The sequence below is a fragment of the Eleutherodactylus coqui genome, chromosome 8, assembly GCF_035609145.1.
Source record: "Eleutherodactylus coqui strain aEleCoq1 chromosome 8, aEleCoq1.hap1, whole genome shotgun sequence".
Taxonomy (NCBI): Eukaryota; Metazoa; Chordata; class Amphibia; order Anura; family Eleutherodactylidae; genus Eleutherodactylus; species Eleutherodactylus coqui.
Genome location: NC_089844.1, coordinates 35,747,298 through 35,768,391, shown reverse-complemented (window position 1 = coordinate 35,768,391; position 21,094 = coordinate 35,747,298).

Here is a 21,094-nt window from a genome sequence, read left to right as displayed (position 1 = left end):
TAATGCCAGCTTCTCACTTAGGTCCAGCTTTAGAAGATTGTGCCAGTCTGCTAGAGAGGTATTTATTAGTGCCATCTTGCTGTTGAGGACCAGTTTTAGTAAGGGCTCTTGCCCAAGGATGGATATTTGCTGCATAATCCACGGCAGGTGTCCGCACCAAATAGCGCCCATAGCATGCTATGGGAAATTGATTCTTCCTGCACACATGCAGAAACCAATTGCGGTTTACATAAGCGGAGGAAAAATTACAGCATGCTCCATTTTTCCGCTGACTAAGCGCAGAAGGCTTCCATTGAAGTCAATGGAAGCTGTCCAATCCACAGCCCTTCCACAATACAATTGCGGAATGGTCACGGGTTCCACGGGAAAAGTAGGAGTTTAAATTTAAAAAAAACCTAAAATCTCTACTGCGCGTGTCCTACGGTGAGCCATGCGGACCATCTGCAAAATAGATGAAAGAGAAGACAGCAGGTACGCGCGGGCACCACTGCTGGCAGATCTGGATTCCACTGCAGGATTCCGCAAGTGGAATCTGGCTCTGCCGTGTGCAGGGGGCCTAAGAAGTACTAGCCTGCTGTCAAGGATAAGTGTTCGAGAGATGTGACAGTTGACAAGCAAGGTCCAGTATTAGAAGGTTGTGCCATCCTGTTAGATCCAGTGTTAGCAGACAGTGCCAGCCTGTGAACGGGGTACAGTGTTAGCTGACAGTGCCAGTCTGCAAATGGGGTTTAGTGCTAGAGTATAGTGCCAGCTTGCAAGTGTGGTGGTCCAGTATTAGACAGTGATGCCAGCCTACTATCTGAGGCCCCGGGACATGGATTTTAATTTTGTGTTGTGGCCCCAGTAAGAGATAGAGAGTAAAACCCAACTGCAAATTTGCAGAGTAACATGTGTGAAGCAGAAACCTGCTTTACGCTTCCCTCCAAGTCCCATGGGACTGCTGCTATGACTAAAGTAAGGAAAGCATACTGGACGTGGCCTCCTTCTTCTACGATAGCGGCAGATCATCCAGGAAATCATCCGCCATCGTCTGCAGGAGACTCAGGTACCGATCCAAGTTCAGAGTCCTTGGAAGGAACTCAGGTCCACTGACGGCGCCATGCATAGATCGTAGAAGAAGAAAACCAACTCAAGTACACTTTCCTTACCTTGGTCATTACAGCGTTCCCACGGAACTTTGAGAGACATGGAAATAGGATTTCCGCTTCTCACATGCTAGCCCAATTTATCCGTTGGATTTTACTCCCTGTCTCTTACAGGGGCCACAACACAAAATTGAAATCCATGTTTGGGTTTTCCAGGGGCCGGTGCTCCATACCATCATGTAGTACATCCATGCCTTCCTATTCAAGTACATTATTGGAACTTCCATATAGGACACCAGTTCCGGGATATAATGCTGGATCCGGCTTTTTGACTGCACCCTGTATAGGTGACCGTTGTAACACCTACTGTAGATAAGAAGCTGAGGTTTGTGGCTGCTCATATGTTGTGCACTGTAGGAATTGGAGCCATTTTTCTCGATTTACAAAGCGGTCACGTTACTTCACAAAATAGAAGGTAAAGTCTCCCCATCTGCTGCAATTTACAACATTTGACTCTAAACTCTCAATTCACTTTACAGTCTCTTCAGTAAACACCTTGAATCGCTGCCACTAAAGGAAAACCAAATGTAGAGAACATTGTATTCTGTCTGCACAGTACTATTTCAGTCAGTGGCAAACCTAGCCACGGGGGCAGCCTTCACCCACAGTATAGGGTCCGTCTGGTTGATGATTTGGTGCAGGCCTTGTACAGGACTCTCTGCTGCAGGGCCCCAACTTAAAGGGCCACTCTGGTGACTTTTTTTTATTCATTATGTAGCTATCCCTATATATAAATCAGCTAGCGTTACCTTTGGTGAGTTATTCCTCTCTGTCTAAAACCCCCAGCTCCTTTTTTCTCAGATGCTGACCTGATGACCAGCTCAGATTTACTTGGGGTTCTGTGTTCAGTTTCTAGTCAATGTCTCAGTCTGTGTGATGCTACTACATGGATCCTACCACAGAAGCTGTCTAGAGGGAGGCACAGACATTCCTATCACAGTTATTGACGATGATCAGACAGTTCCTGTCATGCAGGTATAATAGAGGAGATCACAGCTCATCGTTCTATATCTTGACTATATCTATGGGCTGTAGCTTATTTAGGTGAATATGGGAGGTAATGATAATTAAAGTGTACCCCTAGCAGACAAAAAAGATATGGCCTGAATTAATGCTGGGCAGATGCTTCATGGGATTGATGTAAAAGTGAAACCAAAATCTCTCACCATCAAGATGGTGCATGATAAGCATCAGACAGGGGGAAGCACAGCATGGAAGTGACTGGAATACACAAAGGAGACCTCCAGGGTGTGACAGGTAATCAGATGAGGGGAGCAGGGATGGAAAAATTTGTTTTCGCCAGAGTGGCCTATTTCATGGGTTTTTCCAAGACCTCAAAAAACCTGCAGTGGGACACAGCATTGCTGCAGCACCAGGAAAGGAGGACAGGGGGCACAGGAACGCTAGGTGGGTAATGCTTCTTTTTTACTTTTATAACAATCTAGCTTTTTATAGATTTTGGGGGGTCTTGAAGAAGGTCTTTAAAATTCCTGGTCCTTTATGTGAAATAGTTAAAGGGGTTGTCTCGCGAAAGCAAGTGGGGTTAAGCACTTCTGTATGGCCATATTAATGCACTTTGTAATGTACATCGTGCATTAAATATGAGCCATACAGAAGTTATTCACTTACCTTACCTGCGCTGGCGTCCCCGTCTCCATGGCTCCGTCTAACTTCAGCGTCTAATCGCCCGATTAGACGCGCTTGCGCAGAAGGGTCTTCTGGCTTCGGCTCGGTCTGGCACGAGCGGCGTTCTGGCTCCGCCCCCTTCTACGCATCATCGCGTAGCTCCGCCCCATCACGTGTGCCGATTCCAGCCAATCAGGAGGCTGGAATCGGCACACGTGACGGGGCGGAGCTACACGATGATGTGTAGAAGGGGGAGGAGCCATAACGCCGCTGCTGCCGGACAGACCCAAAGGCAGAAGACCTTTCTGCGCAAGCGCGTCTAATCGGGCGATTAGACGCTGAAGTTAGACGGAGCCATGGAGACGGGGACGCCGGCGCAGGGAAGGTAAGTGAATAACTTCTGTATGGTTCATATTTAATGCATGATGTATATTACAAAGTGCATTAATATGGCCATACAGAAGTGTATAACCCCACTTGCTGCCGCGAGACAACCCCTTTAATGGGGTCTCCACCTATCATGTGCCATTCATAATACTGATATCTTCTTATGTGGTAAATTGCCCTTTGGGCTAAGGCACCAGTGCCCAGGTGCAACTCCGACCTCTGCTATGTTGCAGCCCCCACACACGTATGGTATATATTTAGGCTGTCTTCTAGGGAGCTTCCTCACATCTCCCTATGGGCTAGCTCACACGTATCCTTCCATTCTCTTGTTCACACACATATGGATATCCTGTTATGCCCTCGCTTGCAAACACAAACCATCTGTGCAGCCGTACAGATCAAACACCCCCAAGCGCTAGCCCTGGTTGAGTCTGACAGGTGCTTACGCATATTCTACATTAGTTTTAGTATTTACACATCACGCAGGAACTCTGACATATTTAGAATCCAATCACAAATTCTCAAGTGGTTTATGATCTGCTCTCCAGGACGCTAACACAATTGTTTTGAAGCCATCCCTGTGTACTGTAGCTTTGCTCTACATTAGCTTTAAAGTAGTTGTGTTACTCAAAAATGAATCTTCCCCCAACTACAGTTCCCCTGCGGCCTGCAGCAGGTTTTCCTCTACGATTTCCTGGTATTTTGCTGCACCTCCTCCCTTCTCCCCTCCTCTTGCAGAACCAAATAGGAGAGGACAGGGAAGGAGGTAACAAAGATCTTGGATGCACACACTGCCGTCAGTGTGTGTGTATCTGTCTGCGGTGCTGCAGTGAGTGATTACCAGCTAGGGAGCTGCATTACCCTGGCTGGTAATCACTACAAAGGTGACCCGACGTCTCGAAAGTGGGACAAATGGCTGTCCTGCTGGGGTCCCAGCAGAAAGCGAGACTGTCTCACCTAAATCTGGATGTCTAGTCACCTTAAATAGGTAGGGTTGCTGGACAGGGGACCCCTCATTCCCCAACGAATCACTTATAATGCAAGTTCTTTAAGTCAGACAGTTCCTTTAAGGAACTTGCTGTTCATAAACTTGGTGCAGCTCATCATACAAATAAAGTAGATGGAAGATTTAACCAAGATTTGTTTGTGTGTGAGGCCTCTCAGCTGCTTATGTTCCTGATTTCTAAAATAAACACGTAGCCATGGTAATGAAGAAGTTGTAATTCTATACAGAACTGAATACTATTCATACCTGTATCACAAACCAATGCAACACAGGCCGCACCCCTGAACCAAAGAGAAAACTGAACTCCAGCCACTTCATGCCCTGATACAGGGAACCTCGGAATTGTGAGCACAATGTTTTCTTACATACAGTACAATTCCTATATTTTCTTATTTCGTACATAATAAAGGATGTGACGCAGGATCAGTACAGAATAAGTAATGTATGTGTACAGTAATTCCACCAGCAGAATAGTGAGTATGTAGTGACCTGAAGTGTGACACTACAGTAAAAGTACTTAGCTGCAAGCCAAAACAACTGTCCTAACTACAACTCATTTAGCAAAGGGTAGTGATACTTGATTTTGTTTAATAAGAAGATGGAGTCAGGATAGGGAACCAAATAGTTAATTAAACTTGCATTTATAGAAATGCAAAGTCCTACATCTGGGCAAGAAGGATGAAAAAAGCACATGCAGAATGGGAGGGAATTGTGCTAAGCAGCAGATCATAGACTAAACATGAGTCTTCAATGTGATGCAGCAGCCAAAAAGGTGAACACAATTCTGGGATGTATTAAGAGAAGCATAGAGTCTAGATCATGTGAGGTCATTATCCCCCTCTACTCTTCCTTAGTCAGACCTCATCTGGAATACTGTGTCCAGTTCTGGGCATCCCACTTTAATAAAGAAATAGACAAACTGGAGCAAGTTTAGAGAAGAGTTACCAAGATGGTGAGCGGTCTGCAAATCATATCCTATGAGGAATGGTTAAAGGATCTGGGAATGTTTAGCTTGCAAAAAAGAAGGCTGAGAGGAGGCTTAATAGCTGTCTACAAATATCTGAAGGGCCGTCACAGTGTAGAGGGATCAGCCCTATTCTCATTTGCACAAGGAAAGACTTGTGGTTGGACCCGATGACCCCGGAGGTCCCTTGCAACTGTACCATTCTAATATGATTTTAAGTTACCTGAATGGACTAGGATGAAATATTTCCTGTTTCCTCTGATGTGTAGCATAGTGGATAATTATAAAAGTGTTGAGAGGCGGGGAAGGATGAAAGACAGTGTATAGAGAAAGGGAGAAGCAGGGGGGAGAATGACACCACTCAGAGAGTGCAGGACTCTTCCTGCTTGTCGCATGTTGCAAGTGCATCTCTAGAGTATAATACAGAATGTAATGCAGGAACAGTACAGGATAAGTAATGTATGTACACAGTGACTCCACCAGCAGAATAGTGAGCGCAGCTCTGGAGTGTAATACAGGATGTAACTCAGGAGCAGTACAGGATAAGTAATATATGTACATAGTGACTCTAGAAGCAGAATAGTGAGTGCAGCTCTGGAGTATAATACAGGATGGAACTCAGGATCAGTACAGGATAAGTAATGTAATGTATGTACACAGTGACTTCACCAGCAGAATAGTGAGTGCAGCTCTGGAGTATAATACAGGATGTAACTCAGGATCAGTACAGGATAAGTAATGTATGTACACAGTGACTCCACCAGCAGAATAGTGAGTGCAGCTCTGGGGTATAATACAGGATGTAACTCAGGATCAGTACAGGATAAGTAATGTATGTACACAGTGACTCCACCAGCATAATAGTGAGTGCAGCTCTGGAGTATATTACAGGATGTAACTCAGGATCAGTACAGGATAGGTGATGTATGTACACAGTGACTCCACCAGCAGAATAGTGAGTGCAGCTCTGCAGTATAATACAGGATGTAATTCAGGATCAGTATAGCTTAAGTTATGTAGGTACTTTTTATGTAGATAATTCCATATGTAACCTGTATAATTGTGAACATTACAATATGAGGGGAGAAACTACAATTGAAAGCCTCCAGAAACAAACACAATGATCTGTAAACTGACGCTTACTATTGACCTCGTTGCATGAACACAATTACCTCAGATCCCCTTTACATACATTTGTATATTAAAATGAATTTATTACAAGCTGTGATTTCTTTACCAATTTGCAGTAAATTCAGCCATAAAATTAAAGTAGCGTCCTCAGCGCAGTCACTGGAACTTTATGTCAGAAATGGGAATTAAAAGTAATTCTGTTGGTTTGCAGTTTATTAATAGTAATAATGATGCTGATAGTGCTAATTATATGTGAGTGCGTGAGGTAGCCCAGTCCAACCATAACTCTACGCCAACATATGCAGCAAAGCTGTGCGGCCAGTTACGGTACAACAGCACATGGATTCCTATGGTTTCCTATTACGAATCTGTACATACTATGTGCCGCCATATGGTGCTTCTGTGAGGTGCCATATTTTCCCCTTGAAGCAATGAGAACACCTCCACACACCAGGGCACTGCAGCGCGGCCTTCACTGTACATGATGGAAATACCTTTGTAAGTTAAAGGGGTTTTCCCAGGGAGAATACTATTGATGACCTAACCCCAGTTGGTCGGGTGGGTCTGTCGCTCGGGACCCAGACTGATCAGCTGATTGTGCGCCCGCCGCCAGCGCCAGAATTACACAGGGGTCGGAGCAGAAGCAGCCGAAGTCTCTGCGTTAACCTCTGTGTAGTGGCCGATGCTGGTAACTGCAGGCATGGTTCGCGTTGATTTCAATCGGCTTCTGTGCAATCTGCTGTGTCTGAACCCAAAAAAAATTTGACTCCCCATTTTAAAAAGTTAAGTACCCTGTTTCCCCCGAAAGTAAGCCCTACCCTGATTTTTCAGGATTTTCAGGGTGGCTTGAAATATAAGCCGGTATTAGTGTATCTTGACGCCGCCAGAATTACTGGTGGAGCCAAGATACATGCAGTTTGACAGGGGGTTGCCGCCCCCTGTTCATGATCGGCTCTCCGGCTGTCTCCCTGGCAGCGGTCTCACAGGTCCTGTAGTCGCCGGCTGCGGACGTGGAGGAAGGATGAGAGGTGTCGGATGGAGCGGTGAGTCCTGTGGACAGAGCCGGCATGCAGGACTTGTCAGCGTTGCTGTGGGACGCAGCAGTGAGCGCTGCGCAGAGAGAGCCGGCGGTATGCACTTGTGAGCAGTGCTGTGGGACGCAGCAGTGAGCGCTACCGAGAGAGCCGACGGTCAGGACCTCTGAGGGCAGTAGTGGGACAAAGTGGTGAGCGGTGCACAGTGAGGCAGCGGTCGGAACTTCACAGTGGTGCAGTGCCAGGGAGTGGTGAGCGCTGCACAGAGAGCCATCATTTAGAAACTAGTCAGCGGAATGGTCGGTTGTCCCTCCCGCTGCTCTCCGGAGCTCCAGCAGGCTGCCTGCAATCCTCAGCCACCCACAGAAGATCGCTTCCCGGTTACGGGATTCATAAATCTCGCCTCCAGGAAGCGATGGTTGTGATTGGTTCTCAAGCGCTGCATTGATTGTTTGAGCAGAGCTTGACAACTAATCACAGCCATAGCATTATGGAGGCGGGATTTATGAATTAGCAAATCAATGCCGCGGCTCAGCTAATTCATGAATCTCACCTACACAACATGATGGCTGTGATTATTTTTCAAGTGCTGCTCAGTCAATCAATGCAGCACTGGATGAACCAATCACAGCCATCGCATTGGTTCATTGAGTGCTGCATTGATTGGCTGAGCAGCACTCGAGAATTAATCACAGCCATTACGTTGTGGAGGTGGGATTTATAAATCCTGTAACCAGGAAGCAATCTTCTATGGCCGGATGAGGACTGCAGAAGCCTGTCGGAGTTCCAGAGAGCAGCGGGAGGGATGTGGACCGAGTCTGCTTGGTAAGTATAAGACATAACCTGAAAATAAGACCTAGCGCTTTGTTTGGTGGCAAAAATGAATATAAGAAAGGGTCTTATTTTCAGGAAAACACAGGTAGATCAATGGATACTAGTTGTAAGAAACAGCTTATTTTTCCAGACAGGTCCCGTATGCATCTATCTATCTATCTGTCTGTCTATCTCATATCATAGAATGGTTTGAAGACTTCCATTGAAGGAGAACTCACCACCTCCCGTGGTAACCTGTTCCACTCATTGATCCCCCTCACTTTCTAAAATCTAATTTGAGTCTCCTCCCTTTCAGTTTCATCCCATTGCTTCTAGTCTTTCCTTGTGCAGATGAGAATAGGGCTGATCCCTCTGCACTGTGACGACCCTTCAAATATTTGTAGACAGCTATTAAGTCTCCTCGCAGCCTTCTTTTTTGCAAGCTAGACATTCCCAGATCCTTTAACTGTTCCTCATAGGACATGATTTGCAGACCGCTCACCATCTTGGTAACTCTTCTCTAAACTTGCTCCAGTTTGTCTATGTCTTTCCCGTCTGTCTTAGCTGTTGACCAGGTCATGCCCCCTAGTGATCCTGCACTGAGCAGGCGGTTGGACTCGATGACCCTAGAGGTCCCTTCCAACCCTACTAGTCTATGATTTTATGATATGTATTTATCTTTCTAATATCTCATATCTCTCATGAATTTGAAAATGGGCACAAATATGGAGTGAACCTACGCTAGTAATCATGAAAATAATAATAATCATCATCATCTTCTTTGGTAGACACCAAGGACATGAGTAGAGATGAGCCAGCACCAAAATGCTCGGGTGCTCGTTACTCGAGACTAAATTTTTGCGATGCTCGAGGGTTCGTTTCGAGTAACGAACCCTATTGAAGTGAATGGGGGACTCCAGCATTTTGGTATATCGCCGATGCTCGCTAAGGTTTCCATTTGTGAAAATCTGGGCAATTCAAGAAAGTGATGGGAACGACACAGCAACGGATTGGGCAGGCGAGGGGCTACATGTTGGGCTGCATCTCAAGTTCCCAGGTCCCACTATTAAGCCACAATAGCGGCAAGAGTGCCCCCCCCCCCAACAATTTTTACTTCTGAAAAACCCTCATTAGCAATGCATACCTTAACTAAGCACCACACTACCTCCAACAAAGCACAATCACTGCTTGCATGACACTCCGCTGCCACTTCTCCTGGGATACATGCTGCCCAACCCCCCCCCCCCCCCCCCGCACGACCCAGTGTCCACAGCGCACACCAAAGTGTCCCTGCGCAGCCTTCAGCTGCACTCATGCCACACCACCCTCATGTCTATTTATAAGCGTGTCTGCCATGAGGAGGAACCGCAGGCACACACTGCAGAGGGTTGGCACGGCCAGGCAGCGACCCTCTTTAAAAGGGGTGGGGCGATAGCCCACAATGCTGTACAGAAGCAATGAGAAATCCAATCCTGTGCCACCTCCATCAGGAGCTGCACACGTGGGCATAGCAATGGGGAACCCATGTGCCACACACTATTCATTCTGTCAAGGTATCTGCATGCCCCAGTCAGACCGGGGTTTTTTATAAATAGTCACAGGCAGGTACTACTCCGCAATGGGAATTCTGTGTGCACCCACAGCATGGGTGGCTCCCTGGAACCCACCGGCTGTACATAAATAAATCCCATTGCATTGCCCATCACAGCTGAGGTAACATCAGGTTTAATGCAGGTGGGCTTCGGCCCACACTGCATGCCCCAGTCAGACTGGGGTTCTTTAGAAGTGGACATATGCAGTTACAACTCCATGTGGACCGACAGCATGAGTGGGTCCCAGAAAGCCACCGGCGGTACATAAATATATCCCATTGCGTTGCCCATCACAGCTGAGGTAACGTCTGATTAAATGCAGGTGGTCTTCGGCCCACACTACATTCCCCAGTCTGACTGGGGTTCATTAGAAGTGGACACATGCAGTTACAACTCTGTGTGGACCGACAGCATGGGTGGCTCCCTGGAACCCACCAGCGGTACATAAATATATCCCATTGCAGTGCCCAGCACAGCTGAGGTAACGTCAGCTTTAATGCAGGTGGACTTAAAATTAGTAGGATTACAATGTAGGCGAGGGCCCAAAAAAATTGGTGTACCAACAGTACAAATGTACTTCAGAAAAATTGCCCATGCCCAACCAAGAGGGCAGGTGAAACCCATTAATCGCTTTGGTTAATGTGGCTTAATTTGTAACTAGGCCTGTAGGCGGCCCAGTTAAAATAAAAATTGGTTCAGGTGCAAGTTTCAACACTTTATTGAAATGAGAATTGAAACGTATAAACATTGTTTACAAAAGTTATATGACTGAGCCTTGTGGGCCTCCGAAAAATTGCCCGTTCGGCGTGATTACGTGAGGTTTCAGGAGGAGGAGCAGGAGGAGGATGATGAATATAATACACAGATTGATGAAGCTAAAATGTCCCCGTTTTTGATGGTGATAGAGAACGATGCTTCCATCCTCGGGTGCAGCCTACGTATCGTTTAGGTATCGCTGCTGTCCGCTGGTGGAGAAGAGAAGTCTGGGGAAATCCAGGCTTTGTTCATCTTTATGATTGTAAGCCTGTCGGCACTGTCGGTTGACAGGCGGGTACGCTTATCCGTGATGATTCCCCCAGCCGCACTAAACACCCTCTCTGACAATACGCTAGCCGCAGGACAAGCAAGCACCTCCAGGGCATACAGCGGGAGTTCAGGCCACGTGTCCAGCTTCAACACCCAGTAGTTGTAGGGGGCAGAGGCGTCACGGAGGACAGTCGTGCGATCGGCTATGTACTCCCTCACCATCCTTTTACAGTGCTCCCGCCGACTCAGCCTTGACTGGGGAGCGGTGACACAGTCTTGCTGGGGAGCCATAAAGCTGTCAAAGGCCTTGGAGAGTGTTCCCCTGCCTGCGCTGTACATGCTGCCTGATCTCCGCGCCTCCCCTGCTACCTGGCCCTCGGAACTGCGCCTTCTGCCACTAGTGCTGTTGGATGGGAATTTTACCATCAGTTTGTCCGCCAGGGTCCTGTGGTATAGCATCACTCTCGAACCCCTTTCCTCTTCGGGTATGAGAGTGGAAAGGTTCTCCTTATACCGTGGGTCGAGCAGTGTGTACACCCAGTAATCCGTAGTGGCTAGAATGCGTGTAATGCGAGGGTCACGAGAAAGGCATCCTAACATGAAGTCAGCCATGTGTGCCAGGGTACCTGTACGCAACACATGGCTGTCCTCACTGGGAAGATCACTTTCAGGATCCTCCTCCTCCTCCTCAGGCCATACACGCTGAAAGTATGACAGGGAAGCAGCATGGGTACTCTCAGCAGTGGGCCAAGCTGTCTCTTCCCCCTCCTCCTCATGCTCCTCCCCCTCCTCTTCCTCCTCCTCAACGCGCTGAGATATAGACATGAGGGTGCTCTGACTATCCAGCGACATACTGTCTTCCCCCGCCTCCGTTTCCGAGGGCAAAGCGTCTACCTTTATGCTTTCCAGGGAACTTCTAAAGAGGCATAGCAGAGGAATGGTGACGCTAATGATTGCAGCATCGCCGCTTACCATCTGGGTAGACTCCTCAAAGTTTCCAAGGACCTGGCAGATGTCTGCCAAATAGGCCCACTCTTCTGTAAAGAATTGAGGAGTCTGACTCCCACTACGCCGCCCATGTTGGAGTTGGTATTCCACTATAGCTCTACGCTGCTCATAGAGTCTGGCCAACATGTGGAGCGTAGAGTTCCACCGTGTGGGCACGTCGCACAGCAGTCAGTGCACTGGCAGATTAAACCGATGTTGCAGGGTGCGCTGGGTGGCAGCGTCCGTGTTGGACTTGCGGAAATGTGCGCTGAGCCGGCGCACCTTTCCGAGCAGGTCTGACAAGCGTGGGTAGCTTTTCAGAAAGCGCTGAACCACCAAATTAAAGACGTGGGCCAGGCATGGCACGTGCCTGAGGCTGCCGAGCTGCAGAGCCGCCACCAGGTTACGGCCGTTGTCACACACGACCATGCCCGGTTGGAGGCTCAGCGGCGAAAGCCAGCGGTCGGTCTGCTCTGTCAGACCCTGCAGCAGTTCGTGGGCCGTGTGCCTCTTCTCTCCTAAGCTGAGTAGTTTCAGCACGGCCTGCTGATGCTTGGCCACCGCTGTGCTGCCACGCCGTGCGACACCGACTGCTGGCGACGTGCTGCTGCTGACACATCTTGATTGCGAGACAGAGGTTGCGTAGGAGGAGGGTGGTTTAGTGGAGGAAGCATACACCGCAGCAGATACCAGCACCGAGCTGGGGCCCGCAATTCTGGGGGTCGTTAGGACGTGAGCGGTCCCAGGCTTTGACTCGGTCCCAGCCTCCACTAAGTTCACCCAATGTGCCATCAGGGAGATATAGTGGCCCTGCCCGCCTGTGCTTGTCCACGTGTCCGTTGTTAAGTGGACTTTGGCAGTAACTGCGTTGGTGAGGGCGCGTACAATGTTGCAGGAGACGTGGTCGTGCAGGGCTGGGACGGCACATCGGGAAAAGTAGTGGCGACTGGGAACCGAATAGCGCGGGGCCGCTGCCGCCATCATGTTTTTGAAAACCTCCATTTCCACAAGCCTATACGGCAGCATCTCCAGGCTGATCAATTTGGCTATGTGCATGTTTAACGCTTGAGCGTGCGGGTGCGTGGCAGCGTACTTGCGTTTGCACTCAAACACTTGCGCTAGCGACGGCTGGACGCTGCGCTGAGAGACATTGGTGGATGGGGCCGAGGACAGCGGAGGTGAGGGTGTGGGTGCAGGCCGGAAGATGGTCGTGTCTGTGTCCTGAGAGGGGGGTTGGATCTCAGTGGCAGGTTGGGACACAGGGGGAGAGGCAGTGGTGCAAACCGGAGGCGGTGAACGGCCCGCGTCCCACCTTGTGGGGTGCTTGGCCATCATATGCCTGCACATGCTGGTGGTGGTGAGGCTGGTGGTGGTGGCTCCCCGGCTGATCTTGCACGACAAAGGTTGCACACCACTGTTCGTCGGTCGTCAGGCGTCTCTGTGAAAAACTGCCAGACCTTAGAGCACCTCAGCCTCTGCAGGGTGGCATAGCGCGAGGAGGCGCTTTGGGAAACAGTTGGTGGATTATTCGGTCTGGCCCTGCCTCTACCCCTGGCCACCGCACTGCCTCATCCAACCTGCCCTGCTGCTGCAATTGCCTCCCCCTCTGAAGACCTGTCCTCAGTAGGCTTAGCAAACCAGGTGGGGTCAGTCACCTCATCGTCCTGCTGCTCTTCCTCCGAATCCTCTGTGCGCTCCTCCCTCGGACTTACTGCAATTACTACTACCTGAGTGATAGACAACTGTGTCTCATCGTCGTCGTCCTCCTCACCCACTGAAAGGTCTTGAGACAGTTGCCGGAAGTCCCCAGCCTCATCCCCCGGACCCCGGGAACTTTCCAAAGGTTGGGCATCGGTCACGACAAGCTCCTCCTGTGGGATAGGAACCATTGCTGCCCATTCTGGGCAGGGGCCCGAAAAACAGTTCCTGGGAGTCTGCCTGCTCCTCAGAATGTGTCATTGTAATGGAGTGAGGAGGCTGGGAGGAAGGAGGAGCAGCAGCCAGAGGATTCAGAGTTGCAGCAGAACTCTGGGTGGTCGATAGATTGCTGGATGCACTTTCTGCCATCCACGACAGGACCTGCTCACACTGCTCATTTTCTAATAAAGGTCTACCGTGTGGACCCATTAATTGTGAGATGAATCTTGGGACGCCAGAAACGTGTCTCTCTCCTAATCCCGCAGCAGTCGGCTGCGATACACCTGGATCAGGAGCTCGGCCTGTGCCCACACCCTGACTTGGGCCTCCACGTCCTCGCCCGCGTCCACGTCCTCTAGGCCTACCCTACCCCTCAGCATGGTGTATTACCAGTAGTGCAGAAACAGAACACTGTAATTAAACGTGCCGCTTATTGGCCTGTGGTTGGAGGCTGACTTCGCTTACGGAACGCACAGCAGAGCCAGGAAAGAATTTTGCGCAAGCCTGTAGTGAGACGTAGGTGCGTATGACTGAGCTAGTGGAATTCACAGCGCAGAAGCAGTCAAGTGTCCAAAGGCCACTAGTAGGCTTTAGGTATTTTGCTTCTATTTTTTTAAAGGCTGAGCTGAGACAGCAGACAGATACTGTAGCAAGCGTATATATGTATACTGTTTCCCTCTGGACGGGATGACGGCGGTGATGTAACGGGCAACGCAGAGCCAGGAAAGAATTTTGTGCAAGCCTGCTGTAACACTTAGCTGCGTATTAATTAGGACTACTACCCCCAGCAGAGACGCAGTACACTCAAAACGGTCACAGGCAGCCCAAAGATAGTATTTTTCCCAATTTTTTTTGAAAAAGCCCACTGCCTATATAGACAGTATATCTCTTTCACCTTTCCCACTGTCCCTGCCTCACCACTACTGGCCCTATACTATGTAAAATTACTGCAGACTGTTTCCCTCTGGACGGGATGATGGCGGTGATGTAACGGGCAACGCAGAGCCAGGAAACACTTTTGCGCAAGCCTGCTGTAACACTTAGCTGTGTATTAATTAGGACTACTACCCCCAGCAGACACGCAGTACACTGAGGACGGTCACAGGCAGCCCAAATATTTTTTTTTTCCCAAATTTGTTTGAAAAAGCCCACTGCCTATATAGACAGTATATCTCTTTCACCTTTCCCACTGTCCCTGCCTCACTAGTACTGGCCCTATACTATGTACAATGACTGCAGACTGAGGACGCAATGCTCTACACGGTCGATATACAAAAAAAAAAAAAGTGCAACACTGCTAAAAGCAGCCTCAACAGTACTGCACACGGTCAGATGTGGCCCTAAGAAGGACCGTTGGGGTTCTTGAAGACTAAAATAACACCTAACGCTCTCCCTATAGCAGCTCCGGCACCAACAGCACTGTCCCTGATCTATGTCAGAATGCATCTGTGGCGAGCCGCGGGCGGGGCAGATTTTAATACTCAGGTGTCACCTGATCTCCCCAGCCACTCACTGTAGAGGGGTGGTATAGGGCTGGAATGTCACAGGAGGAAGTTGTAATGCCTTCCATGTCTTTCTATTGGCCAGAAAAGCGCGCAAATGTCTCAGAGATGAAAGTGAAAGTAACTCGAACATCGCGTGGTGCTCGCCTCGAGTAACGAGCATCTCGAACAAGCTAATACTCGAACGAGTATCAAGTTCGGACAAGTACATTCGCTCATCTCTAGACATGAGCTTCGCACACTTATGATTAGAGATAGTCATTGTTACTATCATCATTAAAGCGAATGTGTCATCAGTAAATAACCTATTGTAGAAATCACATTTTTATGTCAAACATATTTTTTATGAATTTTTGTTGATTTTTTTTCACATTTTCAATGTAACAATTATATAAATAAATTCAGTAGTTTTCACACTAAGACTAATTATAGTGTAATAAGTAGAGAATACTTCTCAGCCATCATCACATTATCATCCCAGGTTGGACTACACTGATATGTATATATATATATATATATATATATATATATATATATATTGTGAGACAGTGACTGACAAAGTGCTGGAGGGTGGATACGTGCCACCGAGCGGCCTGGGCTTGGTGGAGGAAGCCAGCATTTCTGTGTCAGTAACGCTATGTTACTGACACGTTGTAGTTTGTAAGTGGCTCCAAGCCGCATAGTTCGGGCCGGCTTTTCCTGGAGTGGTCAAAGCGAAGGGTGGGATGGCCACTCCCACGTACCAGGTGAGGCTGGTACCAGGCCTTAGAAAGCCTGGGCCTACAGGGCCTAGAGAGAGAAAGCGTCTGGCGGAGAGCCAGAGAGAGAGCATCTGGCGGAGAGCCAGAGAGAGAGCATCTGGCGGAGAGCCAGAGAGAGGGCTCTGTGGAGCAAGGAGCCCGGCTAGCCCAGCGGGTGGGCTGAGAGAGCCAAAGGCGAGGTTGACAGGGTGACGCCCCTAACCTCAACACCCAGGAGGGTGTGGTGAGACCTCCACAGGTCTGAGGACCGGACTGGCTGTGTGCAGCAAGCAAGAAGTATTCTGACAGTGAGTAGTCAGGAACAAGCATATGTACAGTGAGTGCTCAGACGAGCAGGTGTTTATTTCCGTTTTGGTTTTGTTTCTGCTGCAATAAACCCAGGCAAAGCCTGGACTAAAGAACGTTGTTGCCCGGTGTCACTGTCTCTGGCCGCGGATGCCCACGCTGCTACTGCCCCTAAACGCTAATCCCTCACATATGGTGTTTGGATGAGGGAAGCGGTCTTAAAGAGACATACACCAGTTAATGGACATTCTGCTGCAGCAACTGGAGAACCGTTGCTAAGAGCAACCACCCAAGGAGAGATTGTCTGAGCGTGCTGTAACCCCATGTCCCGGGTGGAAGCTGCAACGGCGCAGCAACCAGATACGGCCAGTATGGAGGAATGGATGAAGCAATGGATGCCAGAGATAGTGCTGCAACAGGAGACCATGGCTCAGCAGCGGAAAGCACAATAGGAGGCCATGGCTCAGCAGCTTAAAGCCCATGGAGAGGCTATGCGGGTGCAGCAGGAGGAAAGGCAACGCCTAATAAAGCAGTTGGCTGCACTGACAGAGTCACTCAAGACTACAGGGAACTAGCCCCTTATATGACAAACTGAAACGGATCACACGGCTGTGTTGGGAGAACAAGCCCCTAAGTGTGAAAAGTTGAAAACAAAAAGTGCAGCTCTCTTAAAGGAGAAGGAGCATTTTGAGAGGTTGGCTAAGGAGGAAGCTGATCGCCGAGTGTTGCTGCAACAGACAAATGTTCAGTATGAACAGCGCTTAAAAGAGATGAGAAGTAAGAAAGAAAAGTTAAAGGGATATCTTTCATCAGCTCATGAAGAGATACAAGACCTCAGAGATGTAGCCAGAGATGAGGCTGACCGCAGAGTATGTCTGGAGGCACAAGCTGCGCATTGAAAGAGCCGGGGCCGCCAGGCGCGGGTGAGTACGCGCTCGTCCCTGCAGGCTCTCGGGTCGGGTACCGCGGCGAGAATTCTCGCTGCCGGATCCGACCCACTCGTCTGCAGGCGGCCTAAGACTGCACAGACTGTGCCTCCAGAATGAACAGGACTGTAAGAAACTGCAAATGAAAACCCAAGAGTTGGAGATGATGTGTTGCAAGTTAGAAAGAGCTTCTACAGATGCACATAATCAAACTACAGGTTTGCAGAATCAGGTTGCAGTGTTGAAAATGCAGCTAGCAAAGAAAAATGGTGACTGGGAGTGCCAAGTAAGTCAGCTCAAGGAAGAGCTGGAAATACAGAAAGCTGCGTGCAGTCAGACCAAAAAGCAAGCAGAGTTCTTGGAAGACTTACTGGGTCACAAGGAAAACCAGGAAGTGCTGCTTGAGAGACTGGTGTCCCAGCTACAGATGAGCTTGGATGAGGAAGCTGAAGTACATGGAACCCAAATCCAGGAGCTGGAACGGAGTCATGCTGTAGCTGTGGGGAAACTGTCCAAGCTGTTGAAGCAACTTGAAAAAGTGAAAGAAACATTGGAAAATGAGTGTCTTGAGCTGACCCAAAAGGTGAAGGGGTTGTTGGAAGACAAGTATGCATATGAATGCAAGAAAGACACAGTAGAGATGCAGCTTCAAGAGCTACAAATAAAGATAACGAAAGGTGACAGTGTGCAGACAGCATTGTCTGAGCAGGTGAGCAGACTGCTGGAGAAGCTGGAAGCTCAGACTGAAGAGTCTCAGAAGTTACTGCAAGAACAGAAGCAGCAGAAGCTTGGTCTCAGTGCACACCTGCAGGCTATGCAAGATGAGAAAAATGTGCTCCTCAAGCAAATAGGGGAGGATGCAAAAGCTAAGAGAAACCTATCAGAGCAGATTGCAACACTTCAGGCTGAGGTGGTGGATCTGGAAGATAGACTGGAGAAGAGTGCTTTGTGTCTGGATTCTGTGGAAGAGCAGAAAAGAGAAATACAAGGAGAATTAGAAACTACAAGGCAGCAGTGTGAAGAGAAGACAGCTGCTTGTGATAAGCTCGAGAAGGTTAAAGTACATCTTCAGCAAGAGATAGAAGGTGCTTCTGTGAAGCTTGGTCTCCAAAAGGACCTTGTGTCCAAACTAAGAAAGACACAGCAACTATGTGAACAGCAGCTCACAGAAGAGAAAATCAGGTCGGCAAGGTATGTCACTGAATATGAGCGTGCTGAAGAAAGGGTCTGTAAGAAAGAGACCGAAGTGTTAACTTTAACGCACACCCTGAAAATGATGTCAGAGAGGGAAGAGAAACTGTATGAGAACCCTGCATGCTGGGTCACGGTTGAAGAGCAAGACAGTGAAATCCTAGAAGTGGAAGCGCTAAATCAGCTGTTTTGTCTTCAAACTGATGTCTATGATGAACTTGAGAAGTTTACAGTGAGTCTTCAGCAGGAAGTAGAAGACATTAGTGTGGAGCTTGGTTACCAATGTCAGATGGCATCCAACTGGGAGAAGAAACAAAAGATGTGTGAACAGTGGCTTACTGAGGAGAAGTCAGTGTTTCCTAAAGTTGCAAAAGAAAAGCATAACAAGCGGGTGCGCACTGAAATGCAAGACTGGATAAGCACCAAGACAGATGCTGAAAAGAGAACCCTGATACGGGGAAAGCTAAATGGGGTGTTCCAATGACCGGTAGCAGAAATTGAGATCCTGCTGGAGAATATTAAGAGACTGAAGCGCTAACCCTGAAGCGCCCCCTAAAAGTAGTGTCAGAAAAAAGAGTAGAGCTTCAGCAGTTCTCAGAGAAGTTGTGCACGAAGATAAAATGCTGTAAATCAGATAGCCAAGCGGCTGAAAGAAGTGTTCTGAGACCAGACATGTCTAAAACCCAGTTCAGACAGAAAAGAAAAAAGGGGATTTTGTTAAAGAATCTGAAAAAGTTACAAGTAGTAAAGAATGCCAAATTATGTTTACAAAGGGAGACTACTGAAGCACAGAAGGTCTCACAACTGGCCGCAGAAGTCTTGAAAGAACTGCAGCAAAAGAATAGTGACGTACAAAAGCAAACCCCAAAAGTGAAGAAACTGTTTGTCCAAGTGGTAGAAGCCTATCACAGGGATGCTGGCTCCAAGGACCAGCTCATCAGTGAACTGAATACTACCAAGAAAAAGTCAGAGTCAGAGGTAAAGGAACTGGAAGAACACAGAGACAAGGTTCTTGCACTAGAAAGAGACCCCCGAGCCTGGAGCTTTGACCCTGGAGGGCCAAGAAGAAAAGACTTTGAGCATGGGACCGAAGCCCAACACCCAGGCCTCGTCAAGGACGCATTTCAGGACAGCTAAGTGTCCGAACCCACGGGCTCGAACAGAGGGGGAGGGTATGTGAGACAGTGACTGACAAAGTGCTGGAGGGTGGATACGTGCCACCGAGCGGCCTGGGCTCGGTGGAGGAAGCCAGCATTTCTGTGTCAGTAACGCTATGTTACTGACACGTTGTAGTTTGTAAGTGGCTCCAAGCCGCATAGTTCGGGCCGGCTTTTCCTGGAGTGGTCAAAGCGAAGGGTGGGATGGCCACTCCCACGTACCAGGTGAGGCTGGTACCAGGCCTTAGAAAGCCTGGGCCTACAGGGCCTAGAGAGAGAGAGCGTCTGGCGGAGAGCCAGAGAGAGAGCGTCTGGCGGAGAGCCAGAGAGAGGGCTCTGTGGAGCAAGGAGCCCGGCTGGCCCAGCGTGTGGGCTGAGAGAGCCAAAGGAGAGGTTGACAGGGTGACACCCCTAACCTCAACACCCAGGAGGGTGTGGTGAGACCTCTACAGGTCTGAGGGCCGGACTGGCTGTGTGCAGCAAGCAAGAAGTATTCTGACAGTGAGTAGTCAGGAACAAGCATATGTATAGTGAGCGCTCAGACGAGCAGGTGTTTATTTCCGTTTTGGTTTTGTCTCTGCTGCAATAAACCCAGGCAAAGCCTGGACTAAAGAACGTTGTTGCCCGGTGTCACTGTCTCTGGCCGCGGATGCCCATGCTGCTATTGCCCCTAAACGCTAATCCCTCACAATATATATATAACACAGGATCTGCCATACACAATAGGTGATGTCACAGCTCACCTCTTCCCTCTCCCTGCACAATAACTTCTGCACAGGTCATAAAGCGTACCCATTACATTCTGCCGTAGAGGTCTATGGGTCAGTTTCTGTTCATTGTGTGAATGGCCCATGATTTGTGCTGTTATGGTTCCTTCGGGCAAACCTATTTGCATGCACAAGATTTGCCTGCGCAATATGCAAAAATAAAACTCATTAATTTCAATGGGTTTGGTCCCATTGCTGTATTTGGCGCATGTGTTCTGTGCTTGCAGAAAAAAATAAAACCTACTCTATTTTTATTTGCCCACCAATGGCCCTATAGAAGTCTATAGGAGGTACGCAAATGCATGCACGAAATACAGGGACATGCACAATGTGATTCTGTGAAAAATAGAACGCATTTGGACCTCATTAGGCTAAATATCCATTTAAATCAGGGTGGGGTTATGTCACGCATATATGAACTGGCCCTGCGTGCACAAAAAGGTACAATGTGCAAATCAGCCTTGTTCATTGCGCAAATATGCTGCGTTAAGGCGAGCATATTTGCACATATGGTCTTCTGAAGCCACCCTAAAGGCTCAGTTAGCTGAGCGTGCTTTGCATGTGTTGAAAACGCGTGAACGGGCAATGTTTCATATGTGCATCGCATGAAACATTGAGCATTCACTGGACCTGCTGCGCTTGGAGAAGAGGAGCAGAGAGAAAAGCCCCGCAGAGCTTCGGGATTTCCCCAAAGCAGGGAAAGTGAACTGAGCAATGGGGGGTTTCCCCATAGCATGGAGAGACAGAGCAGGGCTAATTCCCCATTGCTCTACTTTCTGTCTCTTGCTATGGGAAAATCCCCCATAGATCCACTCACTCTCCCTGCTCTGGGCAGATCCCCCACAGCTCCGTTAAATCTCCCTGCTATGGGGAAATC